The sequence below is a fragment of the Camelus bactrianus genome, chromosome 11 (genome assembly GCF_048773025.1).
Source record: "Camelus bactrianus isolate YW-2024 breed Bactrian camel chromosome 11, ASM4877302v1, whole genome shotgun sequence".
NCBI lineage: Eukaryota > Metazoa > Chordata > Mammalia > Artiodactyla > Camelidae > Camelus > Camelus bactrianus.
Genome location: NC_133549.1, coordinates 14,926,662 through 14,942,207, shown reverse-complemented (window position 1 = coordinate 14,942,207; position 15,546 = coordinate 14,926,662). Strand labels below are relative to the sequence as shown.

General features: G+C 38.7%; 1 pseudogene; it reads left to right on the top strand.

Annotated features, from left to right (window-relative positions):
* The first annotated feature begins 10,254 nt into the window (after positions 1-10,254).
* On the top strand, positions 10,255-14,745 carry LOC123612166 (mitochondrial intermediate peptidase pseudogene; annotated as a pseudogene).
* Positions 14,746-15,546: the final 801 nt, after the last annotated feature.

Sequence of the window (15,546 nt, the reverse complement as noted above, 5' to 3'; positions counted from 1 at the left end):
ATTGAGTTATCTTTCTTCTCTTCATTTTCAACAAGAATGCACCTGGGTATTTATTTCAATCCTTAATATGCTCCCTTGATTGTTCATTCATATTTTAAAAATCATTTCTTTTTCTGTGGCTTGTCTTTTAACTCTCCTTAAGTTGTCATTCTAGGAACAGAAGTTTTACATTTTAATGTAGTCAAATTTATTAAACTTTACTTTTATGGTTTGTACATTTCCTACCTATATAAATTCTAACCTACCAAGGCTAATGATAAGTTCTCTGACGTTTTTTCCTAAATGATGTAAAAAATGGCTTATTTGTATATTTACGCTAAGTTGAGTTTACATTTGTTTTTGTAGGAGATAATTGTTTTTTAAACGAACAACCAATTGCTCAAAACCAAATACTGAAGAGTTTACTGTGTCATTATTGTCCTGTGGAGCCACCTGTGTCACATGTCAGGTCTCTGTGTGGCTTGTTCTGTACAGATCTTCTTGCTCTGCTTCGTTTGCATGATGGCTGAACAACTTCGCTGATAGTGACAGGTGTAAAAGACATTGTAGTTACCTTAGTCCCTTTGGCCCGCTATAACAAAATGCCATAGACTGGGTGGTTTATCAACAAAAGGAATTGGTCTTTCACAGTTCTGGAGGCTAGAAAGGTCCAGATACTGGCACCACTTATACTACAACATGAAGACACTGGCGAGAAACCCGTAGCGTCCTGTAGTGCAGACCCTGAGAGTTGTTCTGTCTTCCTCTTGTCGGGCAGGTGCCTGACCTGAGCTGTGCTTGCGGAGGCACCACGTCAAGAGGGCTGCCCCGAGCAGACGAGCATCCAGCCGCAGGACTGGATGAAGAGCCAGGGCCTCCCGCTGGAGCTCCTTTGCTTTAGAGACCTTGGTTGGTTTTAATAACCGACCATTTGGGCCACTTGTGTTTTCTCTTCTCTTGGTTTAAATGCCCCTTCTTATGCTTTAAACTTACCAGTGTGAGGCCCCTAAATCCAAGGCTCCACCCTCAACACCTGTGAAAGCCGGGGCACTCTCTCTTTCTCCCTACAGCCTCGCATTGTGGCCCCAGGTGTGCTGCGTAATTTCCAGGTCTAGGGGTTAATAAAGGATTTTCTTTCAAAGTTTCCTAATGGTTGTTGGTGTCTTGGAATCATGACAGCCACAGGGGCCAGTTCAGTCATGACACTGGTTACTGATAGGCTGAGACCAGCACAGAATAAATTGGCTAATACAACCATGGTTTCTTACCTACATTTATAATCGAAGTTTATAATTTTTCTTGGTGAAAATAAAGATATATGTTAGCTTGTCTTTCCCCCATTCCAAGTTTATGAACTGTGTGAATCCTACCCACGGACATCGGGGTGCCAGGTTGAAACTCCTGTGGATAGTAGACTGGATTATTAGTTCATCTCTAGCAACAGGCAGGGAGTCTGAATAGCCTGTGTGGATGCTCGTGTTTGTAGGTGCATGGATGTGGAGCTGGAAGTCTTCATACTATGATTTTAATTTCTCAGTTGGAAAGAAAGCGAAGTCTTTCAGATTGAAGATGTGGATGAGGTGTTGGAAATAGGAAGATAGAAGAAAAACTGTGGAATAGGTATTTCAGGTCTTCAAGATTGAATAAACTAGGGAAGCAGGATTAAGTACCCGATTCTCACTAGTTGTCATGAATTCAAAGTGCATCCAGGTATTTATCTACAGCCACGTTTACCTGCTCACCTGCTCATTCAGAAATCTGAATTTAACCAGTGTTAGGATTTTGCTGCGGGAGCACAGTGAGTGTGCAAATGAGTAAGGTCTATCAGGAGTGCTTATGATATAAGTATAATTATTGGAAGGACATTTAGTAAGTTTCATAATACATAATCATAGGATTATATAAAACACACAGTGGCATGTGGTATTGTCTTTGTTTGGGTGGCTGTAACAAAATATTATGGACTAAGTGGTTTATAAGAAATAGAAATTTATTTCTCGTGGTTCTAGGGGCTGGAAAGTCCAAAATCCAAGCCTCAAGGAGGTGGAAGACTTGGTGTCTGGTGAGATTCAGTCTTTTCACTGTCACCGCACACGGAGGCAGGTTGGGGGGGGTCCCTATGGGGTCTCTTTTATAAGGGCACTACTCCCACTCACGAGGGCTTTGCCCTCCTGACCTCACCACCTCCCAGAGGCCCCACCTCCAAACAGCATCACACTCGGTACTAGGTTTCCACGTATGAAGTTGACCCGGTCTGTCCGTAGCAAATGTATGATGTTGATGTACAATTTAATGGCACATGCACATTATACACTGCATGAAATGACGACATTTAACCATGATGTAACGGTTATAAGGGTGACAATAATAATACTACGCTCTGAACACAACCGGCCAGTGTGCTGCTGGGTGGCTGAAGTTTTTCTTTGCCTTCTGCCTCTTCACAGTGATGACGCCACATGGTGAGCGGTGAGGTTTTGTTGTTTTCCCACTTGACTGAAACACAGATGCTTATAACCTCCTCAGTAGCACCACTAAAGGTGGCACCAGGCTGCTCCTTTGTCATAACTTTACAGCCCTTTTCAGGAGCTTTGCTGATATATGGAGCCATGGACACACTAATTTTATTTAGGAAAGCGTGTCCCACAACATAGAAAAAATACGCCCTATATTTCTACCTTCCTTTTTCCCCACTGTATTTCATATTTGTCAAAAATGAAAAATTTAGAAATAATTTTTCTTTCAGCACCAAAGACATTAAGATCTTCCAAATGGTTCTGTCTTCTTCTCCCTGCATCACACACAAATAACTTTTCCCCTCAAATTCAAAATAGCCAGGGAGATGTATCAGATTTTATAATTCCTGTTTATCTGTATGTATATTACAAAGTTATTTTCAGTAAGCAGAATTATCATATTTTGTTTAATTTCTTGTTAGCCGAAGTTTTAAAATAAAATTTGGAGAGCTAAAGTCTAGTTTAAAATATATGCTAACCCGTTGAATACATATACAGATGATCATGTGACTCTTCAATCAAGCCATACATTTTATAGCACAGTGAAGCCTCTTAATAATCCTGTGAAAAAAAAAATTTAAATTTATTTAGTAAATATACTGGAAACTGGTGGTTTTAGAAAGACTTAAAGATCACTCTTCTGTTATGTTACACTAATATGAAAAATGGCATTTTCTGGCCCCATACAGTTAGATTATAATTATCTTATTTTGTCTCTAATGGGAGCAGGTTTGTGCTATCACAATAAATGTTAAGAGATGATTAAAAAAAAAAGTATGTACAATTTTTGAAGAAGATCACAGTAGTTGAAACTCTTATCTTTTTTTTTTCCCCACAACCACAGAGATAGAAAGTTTAAAAAGTGGTTAGGTATGTGGGACAAATTTCAGAGTAACTCATATAAACCCCACATGGGTCAATTTATGGGACACTTCTATTTAAATAAACATTTAGATTAAATACTGACTTTGTACAGAGAAGCCATCAGCCATTAGCCATTATTTTAAGTCAGAACAATTGCACTTCACTAAATAAAACAGGCCACTTTGAAAGCAAAATCTATTTAATTCTGATGGTTTTAGCATATTTTAAGGAAATATATCAAATATAATAATATTTTGAAACAGAGAATCACTGTGTAAAGTAACTTTATAAATCTGAAATTATTCAGTATTGCACACATGTTGTAGGTAATTCCATTACTCTCCTAATTAACATCTAGTCTTAATTTAATTGGTGTGTTTGCTTCTTGTTACTGTTCATTTGTTATTTTTTAAAAAATACATTTACTGGGCCACATAATATGTCAGACTGTATTAAGCACTCATGGAAATTATAATTTCGTAAGGGAGTGAAAAGTAATAAAGTAAGCAGGACATGAATACATAATTGCCAGTTGTGAACAGTCCCAGAATATGGAAGCAAAAACAAGCTCTGCAAACAGAGCTTGTCCTGATTACAAAGCTTCAGAAGGGCGGCTCAATGTTGGGGAAGGTGGAAGACAGGTGTGGGACCCCTAGGCTGTGACAAGCTCTCAGATTTTATCCCGAGTGGTTGCAAGTCACTGAAATGTTTGAAGGCTGAGGCAGTCCTGCATTGTTGACATTTAAAGTCCCTGATTACAGCTACTAAAGCAACAGCTAAACCCAAATTCAGCTCAGCAGCTTATGAGACTGATTCAATCCACAGTCACATTGTAGGAGACAGGGAAGAGGTGTGCTCATTTCAGGGCAGGAAAACTATCTTGGACTCTCATGTCCAGAAATCATTAAAAAATTTATGAGACACAAAGAAGCAGTAGAGCCAACTGACTGATAAAAGAAGAAATAGTCACGTGAGGAAAACCCAGATACAGGTCTGTGAGGTAACTGAGTAACATCTTCAGGGTTCTGGAAGAAAAGGCAGGCAATTTGAAAAAAATAAAATAAGGAGGTTTAACTCATAAGCAGGTAGTGGGGATAAACTGAAATAGAATGAATAGTCTAAACAGTTGGAAGGAAGGGAAATAAAGAAGGAAAATCAAAGATTATATGGGAGAAATGAAAAACAGCAGGATATTTATATACAACCATATTCATGACTGCATTAAACTTAGGTGGTCTATATACTCCAGTTAAAGTAGAAATAGATTGAATTTAATAATAAGACTAAATTGAATGCTGTGTATAAGAAAGTCACATTAAATGCAAAGACACAAGTAAGTTAAAGGTAAAGAGACAAACACTTAAAAAAGAAAGCTGGAGTGGCTATTTTAATTTCAGATAAAGGAGACGTCAGAGTTGGGAGACAATTCAGCGGGAAAACATGACAATTCTAAATGCATACACATCTAACAACAGAGATTCAAGGTTCAGGAAGCAAAACCCGACTGAATTGAAATGACAAAAACCAAAAAATCCAAAACTGTAGTTGGAAACTCTGTGCTCTTCTCTCAGTAAGTGATGGAACAAGTGGAGACAAAATCAGCACAGTTACAGAAGACTGAAACAGCACTGGCTGTCAGCTTGCCCCAAATCAAATTCATAGAGTAATCTGTTCATAAAGGGCAGAACCAACATTCTGGGGGTCTTAAACTATACTTTACTTCAATTTAGAGGACTTTTTTTCTGATTATAAAATTAATATATGTTTATTATAGAAAATTAGGAAAATACAAAAAATATATAAAGAAAAACATTTTAAAACTTCCTTTCTTAGAACCACTACTTTGATTTTGGTATACATATTGTTAAAGAAGAAAACGTTCAGTGACACTTGTGAAAGATGGTAAGGCTGACTTAATTCAGAAACATGGCCATACATGTAAGCATCAGGACCACTGCTGTCAGTTCTACATTGTGGAGGAGAGATTGGGTTCAACTCTGGATGTAGAATAGGCAAGTGGGAATTTATAGCCACAGAGCAGGGTCAATAAATGGAAAGTGACAAGGAGGAAACATCAGGGGTAAACAGGGTTCTGGCTAGATCCACCTAACAGGATCTTTGGCTGAGACAGACCAGGGTGATCAGACATCATCTGGGGGAGGTCGTGGGGGAGTTGCTGGAGGGTGAGGAACCTGATCAGACAGTGAAGATGATCAGATATCGAGAGTAGGAGTTCTGGTTAATGCTGACTTAACAGGGTTCTTACTAAAACTGGATTTTATAAGGAAGTGCACTACGGGCGGAGAAGCTTCGGGAGCATGACTTAAGTTCCTTCAAGCAAACAGTCTTTCTCAACACTGTTAGAAAAGACATTAATCAGTACACACATATCTGCTGTTGATACAAAATTAAAATCATTGAGTAGATACAGTCTTACAACTTGCTTTACACACTTGTTTCTTACACCATTCAAATATATGCGTATGTTTATTCCGTGAAAAGTTTATTTTGCTAGCTGTCTATATTTGCGCATTTATGTGGTTTCCTTTTTGTAGTTTTGCGCAAATAAATCTCATTAGCTCATTTTATTTTCTAACAATGGAAACGTTAAACATACCGTAACATGATTATATTTTGTGTCAAATCCCTAGAAACAAATGCATGAATAGAAGGGTAGGAAGACTTAAAAATGCTCTTGCTCTAAAGTGTCAAATTATTCTCCAGAAAATTTGTTGGTTTTTTTTTTTTTTTGCATTGGAATTAAATTTATTTTCTTAACTTTTTTTATTGATTTATAATCATTTTACAATGTTGTATCAAATTCCAGTGTTCAGCACAATTTTTCACTTATACATGAACATATATATATTCATTGTCACATTATTTTCTCTGTGAGCTACCATAAGATTTTGTGTATATTTCCCTGTGCTATACAGTATAATCTTGTTTATCTATTCTACAATTTTGAAATCCTGTCTATCCCTTCCCACCCTCTGCCCCCTTGGCAACCACAAGTTTGTATTCTATGTCTATGAGACTATTTCTGTTTTGTATTTATGCTTTTTTTTTTTGTTCTTGTTGTTTTTGTTTTTGTTTTTTAGATTCCACATATGAGCGCTCTCATATGGTATTTTTCTTTCTCTTTCTGGCTTACTGCACTTAGAATGACATTCTCCAAGAGCATCCATGTTGCTGCAAATGGCGTTATGTTGTCAGTCTTTATGGCTGAGTAGTATTCCACTGTATAAATATACCACATCTTCTTTATCCAGTCACCTGTTGATGGACATTTAGGCTGTTTCCATGTCTTGGCTATTGTGAATAGTGCTGCTATGAACATTGGGGTGCAGGTGTCACTCTGAAGTAGGGTTCCTTCTGGATATAAGCCCAGGAGTGGGATTCCTGGGTCATACGGTAAGTCTATTCCTAGTCTTTTGAATTTGTTTTAATGTATAATGACATTATCAGTTTAGGAGGATCTATTTCCTGCACATTAATACTTTAAAAAACTAAACTGTTATTTTAAAAAATTTAGATAACTGTACATTCACATACAGTTGTGTGATACAAGGTTGAGAAATCCCATGTACCCTTGACTCAGTATCAAACAGTGGTAACATCTTGTCCTGCCAGAGTAAAAGATCATTCCCAGCATACGGCATGCACATAGTCAAGACACAGAACGCTGCATTCACCACACGGTCACCTCATTATTAACCCCCTTTTATAGTTACAGCCCAGCTCTCCTCTGCCTCCACTTCTCATCACTGGGCAACCACTAATCAGTCCTCCATTTCTAAAATTTTTGTCACTTCAAGAATGTTATTATGCATTATGTAACCTCTCTGGATTGGACTTTTCATTAGACATAATTCTCTGGAGAGTCGTCCAGGTTATTGTGTGTATTAACAGCCTTTTCCACTTTTTTTTTTTTTCTGAGTAATATTTCATGATTTGGATGTACCAGTTTGTTCAACCACTAACCAACCCATTGAAAGACATTTGGGTTGTTCCCAGTGTTTGGCTATTACAAATAAAGATACTGTAACAACCATGCAGAGATTTTTACATAAACATAAATTGTCATTATTCTGGGATGTGTTGCCCAGAGGGCAGTTGCTGGGTCCCACAGTAAGTGCAGGTTAGACACTGCCACATTGTCTTCCGAAGCGGCTGTACCATCTTACCTTCCCATGAGCAACGTACGAGTGGTCCAGTTTCTCTGACTCTTTGTCTGTGTTTAGCATTACCATTATTTTTTTTTCATTTTAGCCATTCTGATAGACGAGTAGTGATATCTCTTTGTGGTTTTAATTTGTGTTTCTTAATAGCCTTTAATGTGCTTATTTGTCATCAGTATACCCTCTATGGTGAAATGTCTGTTCATTGCTTTTGCCCATTTTCTATTTGGATATTTTTAATGTTGAATTTTGACAACTTTTTGAAAAATGATATATTCTGGATTCTGTCTCTTTGTCAGATATATGGCATATGTGTGGTTTGAAAATGTATTCTTTCAATGCATAAATTTTATTTTCATTCTTGTCACAGGGTCTTTCATAGAACAAAAATTTTTAATTTTGATGATGTCCAGTTCACCAGTTTTTCCTTTAACGCATCCCAGTTTGGTGTCAAGTCTAAGAACGCTTTGCCTCTTCCTAGATTCTGAAGATTTTCTCCTATTTTTTACATAAAAATTTCATTTTGCATTTGAGTCTGCGATACATTCTGATTTACTTGTTGTGTAAGTTGAGAAATGTAGGTTGAGTGTCAGTGTCTCGCCTTGGGATGTGTGATTGATCCAGCACCACTTGCTGAAAGGCTGTCTTTCCCCCACTCAATTGTTTTCGAATTTTTGTCAAAACTGAGTTGGGCATAATTGCATGGGTCTGTTTCTGAGTTCTCTGTCCTGCTGTATTGATCTGTGTGTCTGTCCCCCACCAGTATCACAAATTCTTGATTACTGTAGCTCCATGATCAGTCTTTAATCAGGTGGGTTATTCCATCCCTCTTAATTCTTATTTTTCACAATTTTTGAAACTGTTCTAATTCCTTTGCCTTTCCATATAAATTTTTTGAATTAGCTTGTCTGTCTTTACCAAAAGCCTTGCTGGCATCTTGTTAGGAATTGCATTAAAACTTTGTATTACAGTATGAAGAACTGAGGTCCTTACCATGTTGAACCTCGTAACAATGAACACAGTGCGCCTCTCCATTTATTTAGCTCTCCTTTCATTCCTTCTGTCAGCATTTTGTAGATTTCAGCATACAGGTTCTATACGTGTTTCATTAGATCTGGACCTATGTATTTCATATTATTTTCTGAGTGATTTTAAAAGGTATTTGTGTTTGCAGTGGCTCTCCAGAAAAGCACAACCAATGTAACACTTCACTTTATAAAATGAATTTTAAAATCAAAAGAGTGTTCCCTTCTCTTCCCACTTCTGGAAGAGATTGTGTGGAATTCATACTCATTCTTTTCCAATGGTTTGGTAGAACTCCAGCGAAACTATCTGGGTCTGAAAATTACTCTGGGGGCTGTTTTTAAATTATGAATTTGTTTTTCTGAATAATTATAGGACTCTGCAGATTATCTGTTCTGTGTTCAGTGAGTTGTGGTAGTTTGTGGTTTTGAAGGAATTGGTGCATTCTGTGTGAGTTGTCAAGTACATGTGTGTACAGTGGTTCTTAGTAGTCCCCCACTACCCTCCAGGTGTTTGCAGGGTCCATGGTGACACCTGCTTCATTCTGGACATTGGTAATTTGTGTCATCTCTCCTTGTTTCTTTGTCACTATTGCTAGAAGTCTGACAATTTTACTGATATTTTTCAAGGACCAGAAAATATATTCTTTCAAATTTGCGGGTAAAATTTCATCCAAGTAGATCATATTCTGGATCAGAACAAGAACCTCAACAACTTCAAAATGTTTAAAATCAAGTGTGTTTTCTGACCACAACAAGATCAATATCAGATATTTCAAAAATACCAGCATATCTGAAAATTAAACACCATACCTCAGAATAACCAATGAGTCAGAGAAAAGAGTCTAGAGCAACTAGGAAATATTTTGAAGTTAATGAAGAATGAAAACTGAGCATGTAAACTTTGTGGAGTGCAGCTACAAAGGTGCTTAGGTAGAAGTTTTTTAAAGTGATGTTTTATATTAGAATATATTACAAAGAAAAAAAGGTTTTAGCCAAATGATCCTAACTTGCACTTTAAGAAGGTAGAAATATAGTAGCAAATTATAACCAAAGCTAGCAGGAAAAAGAAAAGAATAAAGAGTGGAATTCCAGGCTGGGGCTACAGCGCTGAGGCCAGGGGCCTTGCAGCTGGCGGAGGGTCTGCTCAGGACAGGATGCTGAGCTCCTGAGGGCTTGGTAGCCTTGAAGCCAGGGTCCCAGCCAGATGGGTCAGCCCAGCTCGTCCCTGGTGGGCACTGTCTTCAACATCTAGCTCCAGGGTCGCTGCCTGGGCCTGCTTGGGAAGCACCAGTATCTTGTGGAGTCCCTGAGCTCAGTGCCCCAGAAGGATTTCACGTTGCACACGAAAGACAGAGCTGCTGGGGGAACATGTGTTTCCTGTGTGCTACTCTGGGACGCACTCTCGGAGTACTTGTGCAGAGTGACTGAATTTGTGAAAACTGCTCTCCCAAAGCACAGGGACGTTGTAGATGTCTTGGTGCCATGGTAGAAAAGTTGTCGACAGGTGTAGAATTCTGTCCAAGTTGGTGAAAACTAATAGCTGATTTAAAAACTTGTGGATTCCTTTGATCCAAGTGCACGGCCAAACTATGTTTGTCTTTGAAATCAGCGGAATTCATAGACAAGGAAAGACATATAAGAGCAGTGGATCTTAATGTTAAAGTGTTGGATTTGAGTGGTGCATTTCTCATGGGGAACAGTGTCCCCAGGGTTGATAAGGATTCCTTATCAGAACACATTTGTCATGGCTTTAGACTCGATGGAGTTCGTGTAGTAACTGGCTTTCCACATGCAGAAGCACCAGATGCCTTGTGTGAGAAGCTGCTTTATCCCAATGCAGGCCAATTGAAATGTTCAAAAAAGCTGCTCTTTTTTGGCAGAGATCTTACGGCAAAGCTAGTGGGATATTTTACACTTTGTCACACGGGCATCCAAAGGACACCAACTAACATTTCAGACACCGATGTGCGATTCCTTGAGCAACAGTCTGACCATTTTCTGAATTATAAAAGGTTTTTGGAAGTTATGAGGAATAAAAATAAATCTAAATCCTCAAGACTCTGACTTGATGCCTTGGGATTCGCCTGCCTCAGTGGTGTGATTCGTGCAGAGGTGAAACAGGAAGCCCAGGTTACGTTGGCCGTTTTTCTCCCTTGGAGCACAAACAGCGGGTCTGAATATTTTGTTCAACAAACTGTTACACATTTTGTTATCTGCAGAGCTGCCTGAGAAAGGTGAGACGTAGTGTGAAGATGTTAAAAAAAAAAAGGCTATGGTTCATAAATCCACAGGATTGTTGGGGTACATTTACTGTGGATTTATTTTTCAGCAAATAAACAAACTACATTAAAATTGCTGTTTTACAATCTGCGGAGGCTGATTAAAAGGAGATGGAGGCTGTTAACTCCCAGCTGTAGGCCTGAAGCTGAATCTCCCCCATTTCTCAAGGAATTCAGCAATTTTATTAACTCCTGGAATGATGGACGTCTTCTCCGTGAAACGAGACGTACCATGCCTTCTCTGCTGGGAGTTATCCATTACCACCGTGTTAATGGGACCAGACGTCCCACTGATTCTGCTGTTTCTTCTTTACCAATGGAGTATTTTGAAAATGATTATCCAGTGGTTAAGTCATTTGCCAGACATTATCAAACTGGGCAGCAAATGCCAAAGATATGTCTCGTCTTTGTGAGTTGAAAAAGATATGCGCCTTCAGGTCTTTGATGCCACCCTGGATCCAGTCGACCAGGGGACGTATCCCCTGATGAGGTCAACCCTCAAGGAAACCCAGAATAAACTGTACGGCTCACAGGTATTGCAAATACCGCCTGGGTGCTGCGATCCAGCCTCCCTGTGGGCCACAGTGCCTAATGTTACCCTTACCTGATGTCCAGGGTGCTGTACTAGCTTCCGTGGTTTAGAAGGAGTGCTTTCTGCGGACTCCTTTCTGCGGTAAGGTGAGCACATTTACACGGAGATGCTGGCACGTGGTAGCATCAAAGAGCCCATACTCATGGTTCCATGAACTCCAAAGGGGTCTGTTGTTCAGTGTGTTTGGGAAATGCCGAGTAAGCCTTAAAGGTTCCCGTGCCCGTTAGAAAACCCACAATCACAAAACGTATGTAGTTTTGAATATGTAACTCAGTATTTCATAAAACCATTCGACAGCAGGACCCACTCCCTCTTTTGGAGTACCTGTTGATGACATTTTCAGAACACTGGGAAATAAATGCTGTAAGCATTCAGATATTAACAACAGGCTTACATATGAAGGGTTAAAAATTAATGTGATCACAGAAAACAACTGTTCCTCACCATCAAAAGCCAAAGATAATGAAAAAAAAGGAACTTGACTGGTAAAGGCTGAGATGCAAAAGGATGTTGCCAGATCTGCAAAGTACACAGAAACCGTCTCAACTTTGTACTTTTCTTTAAATGCTTAAAAAAATAAGTAATTTTGACCAACACTCAAAGTAAAGGAAATATTTAAGGAACTTCTGAGAATTGGAGGTCGCTTTCTCTTTCATAATAACATCTGGATAAGCTATCAGAGCAAATTACTTAATTATGAATGTTTTCCTCCTGATTGGAACAAGCAGATAAGCACACAAGCAATTTCTTCAGGAAAAAGTCTCTCCTGAGAGGGTATAATCACCAGCATCCAAAAATCCAATTTGAAGGACTTATGATTACATAAACACTAACAGGTTACCTGAGGAAGAGCTGGAGGAAAAGAAACAAAGTGTCACTGCAGCTACCAGAGAAGTCAAGGGAGTCCAGGACACATAGGGTGGTGGGACCAGAAACTGGTTCTTTGAAAAGCCCAATAAAATTGATACAGCTTTACAGCCAGACTGACAGAAAAAAATTAGAAAAGACAAAAAGTTACAACATAAAGAACAAAGAAAGGAGAGAAAGGGAACACTCACTACAGATTCCATACACATTACAAATACAATAAAAAATATGCAAAGGTTTATGCCATAAATTCTGTAACTTAAGTGAAATGGTCGTATTTGCTAAAGTACCTAAACTAACAAAGATCACGAAGATCAGTACTGAAGAAGCGGGCTACCTGAAGCAGTGCCTACACCACATGTGCGTGTGTTTGTGTGTGGTATCATACATAGTATAATACGTATGGTAATTCCAGGGTCCGAGCCAGATGGCTCACTGGCACGGTTATTACCACTGTTTAAGGAAGAAATCATACCAACTGTGTACAATTCAAGCAGAAAGTTGAGGGAAACCTCCCACCCCATTTTACCAGGCCAGCTTTCCTCAGCACCCAAACCAAAGGTATCATGAGGACAGAAAACTGTCAACCAGTACCCATGATGGATAGACAAAAGCTTTCTTAAGAAATTAGCAAATCAAGCCTACCAGTATTCTCAAAGAATGCTAAATTGTCACCCAGTAAAGATTTTCTCGAAATCAATGTTTGAATATTTAAAACTCAATCAATGCAATTCATTGTGTCTACACAGAAGCTTATTTTAAAATGTATGCAAATGCAAAGGTCCTAGAATGGCCAAATAATTCTGAAAAAGAACTAATTATGTGAATAACAGATACTTAATGCACTTAATTATATGCTTAATATGAAGCTGTAATAATCAAAATAATGTGGTTTGGGGGAAGGGTAGCTATATAGGTAAACTGAACGCAGTAAATAGTCCGGATGTAGACCACACATGCCCACGTTCCAGTCATTGTTCCAGAGAGAAAGACAGATCAACTGAGTAAAAATAAGTCATTTCAACAATTGATGCTGGGCAAACTGGAGGTCCTTAAACCAATAAGAAGAAGAAAAAGAAGAATTATTATTCCTAATTTGACTACTACCACATACCATGTAAAAATTAACTTAAAATGGATAATAAACATAAGTGTAAGTTAAAACCACACTCTTATAGAAGAAAGCATAAAAGGATATTTCTGTGATCCTGGAATAAGCAAATATGTGTTAATTAAGACCCACAAAAACCAAATAAAAAAATGATAAGTTGAGCTTCATCAAAATTAAAATCTTCTGTTTTTTGAAATATGTTGTTAAGAAAACAAATAGGCAGACTGCATACTGGGAGAAAATATTTGTAAAATGTGTATTTTATAACATATTTGTATTGGAAGTATACAAAGAACCCCTTATAATTCAATAATAAGAGATAAAGAAGCCACTTTACAAAATGAGGGAAAGGTTTGACCAAACATTTCACTGAAGCAGAAGTACAAATGGCCAGTAAGTACAGGAAAAGATTCTCGGCATTTTTAGTCATTGGGAAAATGCAAATTAAAACCACAATATTATGGCAATCCATACTCAGTAAAATGGCAAAAATTAAAAGACTAACAAGCATTCATCCTGGCAAAAATTGGAGCAACATGATGCGTCATATATTACTAGTGGGAGTGCAAGATTGTACAGCCACTTTGTAAAATTCCTTAGCAATTTCTTAGAAAGTTAGATACACCCTTGCCACACTGACAGTCACATGCCTAGGTGTAAAATGGGACACGACCTGAAACAAAGAGTGAACTACAGACAAACGCAGACACATGAGTGAGTGTGAAGTGACTAATGCTAAATGAAAGAAGGCAGACGCAACGTGCTGCGTGAGGTACGGTCCCATTTATGTGCCTTCCGGCACAGGACTGGCGGAGCCGAAGCTGTGGTGGCTTTGGGAGGAGACTGATTGCCAAATGCCGTGAGGGAACTTAAGAAGCTGCAGAAATAGCCTGTGTCTTGACTGTTTTGGCGGTTACACGGCTTGGTTATTTATCCAAATTCATGGAACTATATAAGCTTTAAAAAAGTAAATTTCACTGTGTGTAAATTAAACGTCAGTACAACTCACTTAAAAATCTACCCTTAGGAGGAGGGCACAGCTCAGTGGCAGAGCCCATGCTTGGCACGCAGGAAGTCCAGCGTTCAATCCCCAGTCCCTCTGTTAGAAATTAAATAAATAAACCTAATCACTTCCCAGCCCCCAAAACAAAGCAAAACAAAACAAACAAACAAACCAAAAAAAAAAAACCACCCTTTTTTTCTACTGTCTGGTCTACCTGCAGAACAAGCCACTGAAGCTGGAGGCCACTGTGGTTACTGCCACCTTGAATTTATTTGGTGATGGCTTTGGGGCGCTGAGGGTAGGGGTCGAGGGTCAGCAGCGTGGATGAAAACGGTGTGAACTGTGTTGAATAATTGTTGCTTTGGGAGCTTTTAATTAAAATTGCAGGCCAAGAGTCTCTGTACTTAACTATACTGTAACCCTTGTTAAGAGATGAGCTGTTGTTTCGTTTGCTTGCTTTCAGACTTTTTTTGGTCCTTTAAAAAATATTCCTGTGGACTAATAGAGTAGCAAGTGCTTCATAAACTTTTCTTAAATGAATGAAGGAGTGTGAATGAATGCATCTAAGAATCACAATCACAGGTGAATCGAGACTGTTAGAAACGAACATTTCAGAAGACTGGTATGGCCTACGAGAGAAAGTCTGGATACTTTAGTGACTGCATTTCCGTAGTTTTCCAGTGCTGGGATACAGGAAGATGGCCATTCCACGCCTCACTGCAGATATTTTGCAAATGTCTGAGGACAGTTTAGGTCGTGGCGCTGGTTAAGGAATGCCGCTGACATCCGTGGATGTGGACCAGGTACGAAGCACCCCCGCAGTGCCTGTGACAGCTGTGTGCAAGCAAATGCCATTCTGTGTCTCACTTGACTTTAGAATGTCGTGCAGGTGAAACACCTCTTTGTAATTACCTGAGCCTAGAAATAACTCCATTTTATACATAAACAGACAACCTTTGTGCATAGTTCTAGGTACCATAAACTTTCCAAGAATGCAAACGCCATGTAAATTGAGAGAAAAGTGTAATTTATTTCATTTGAACTTGAGAAGCATTCACCACTTAGAAAAATAATTTAATGCCATGACTGCTGAGTTGCCATCAAGGTGTGTCTGTGTAACAATGCATGT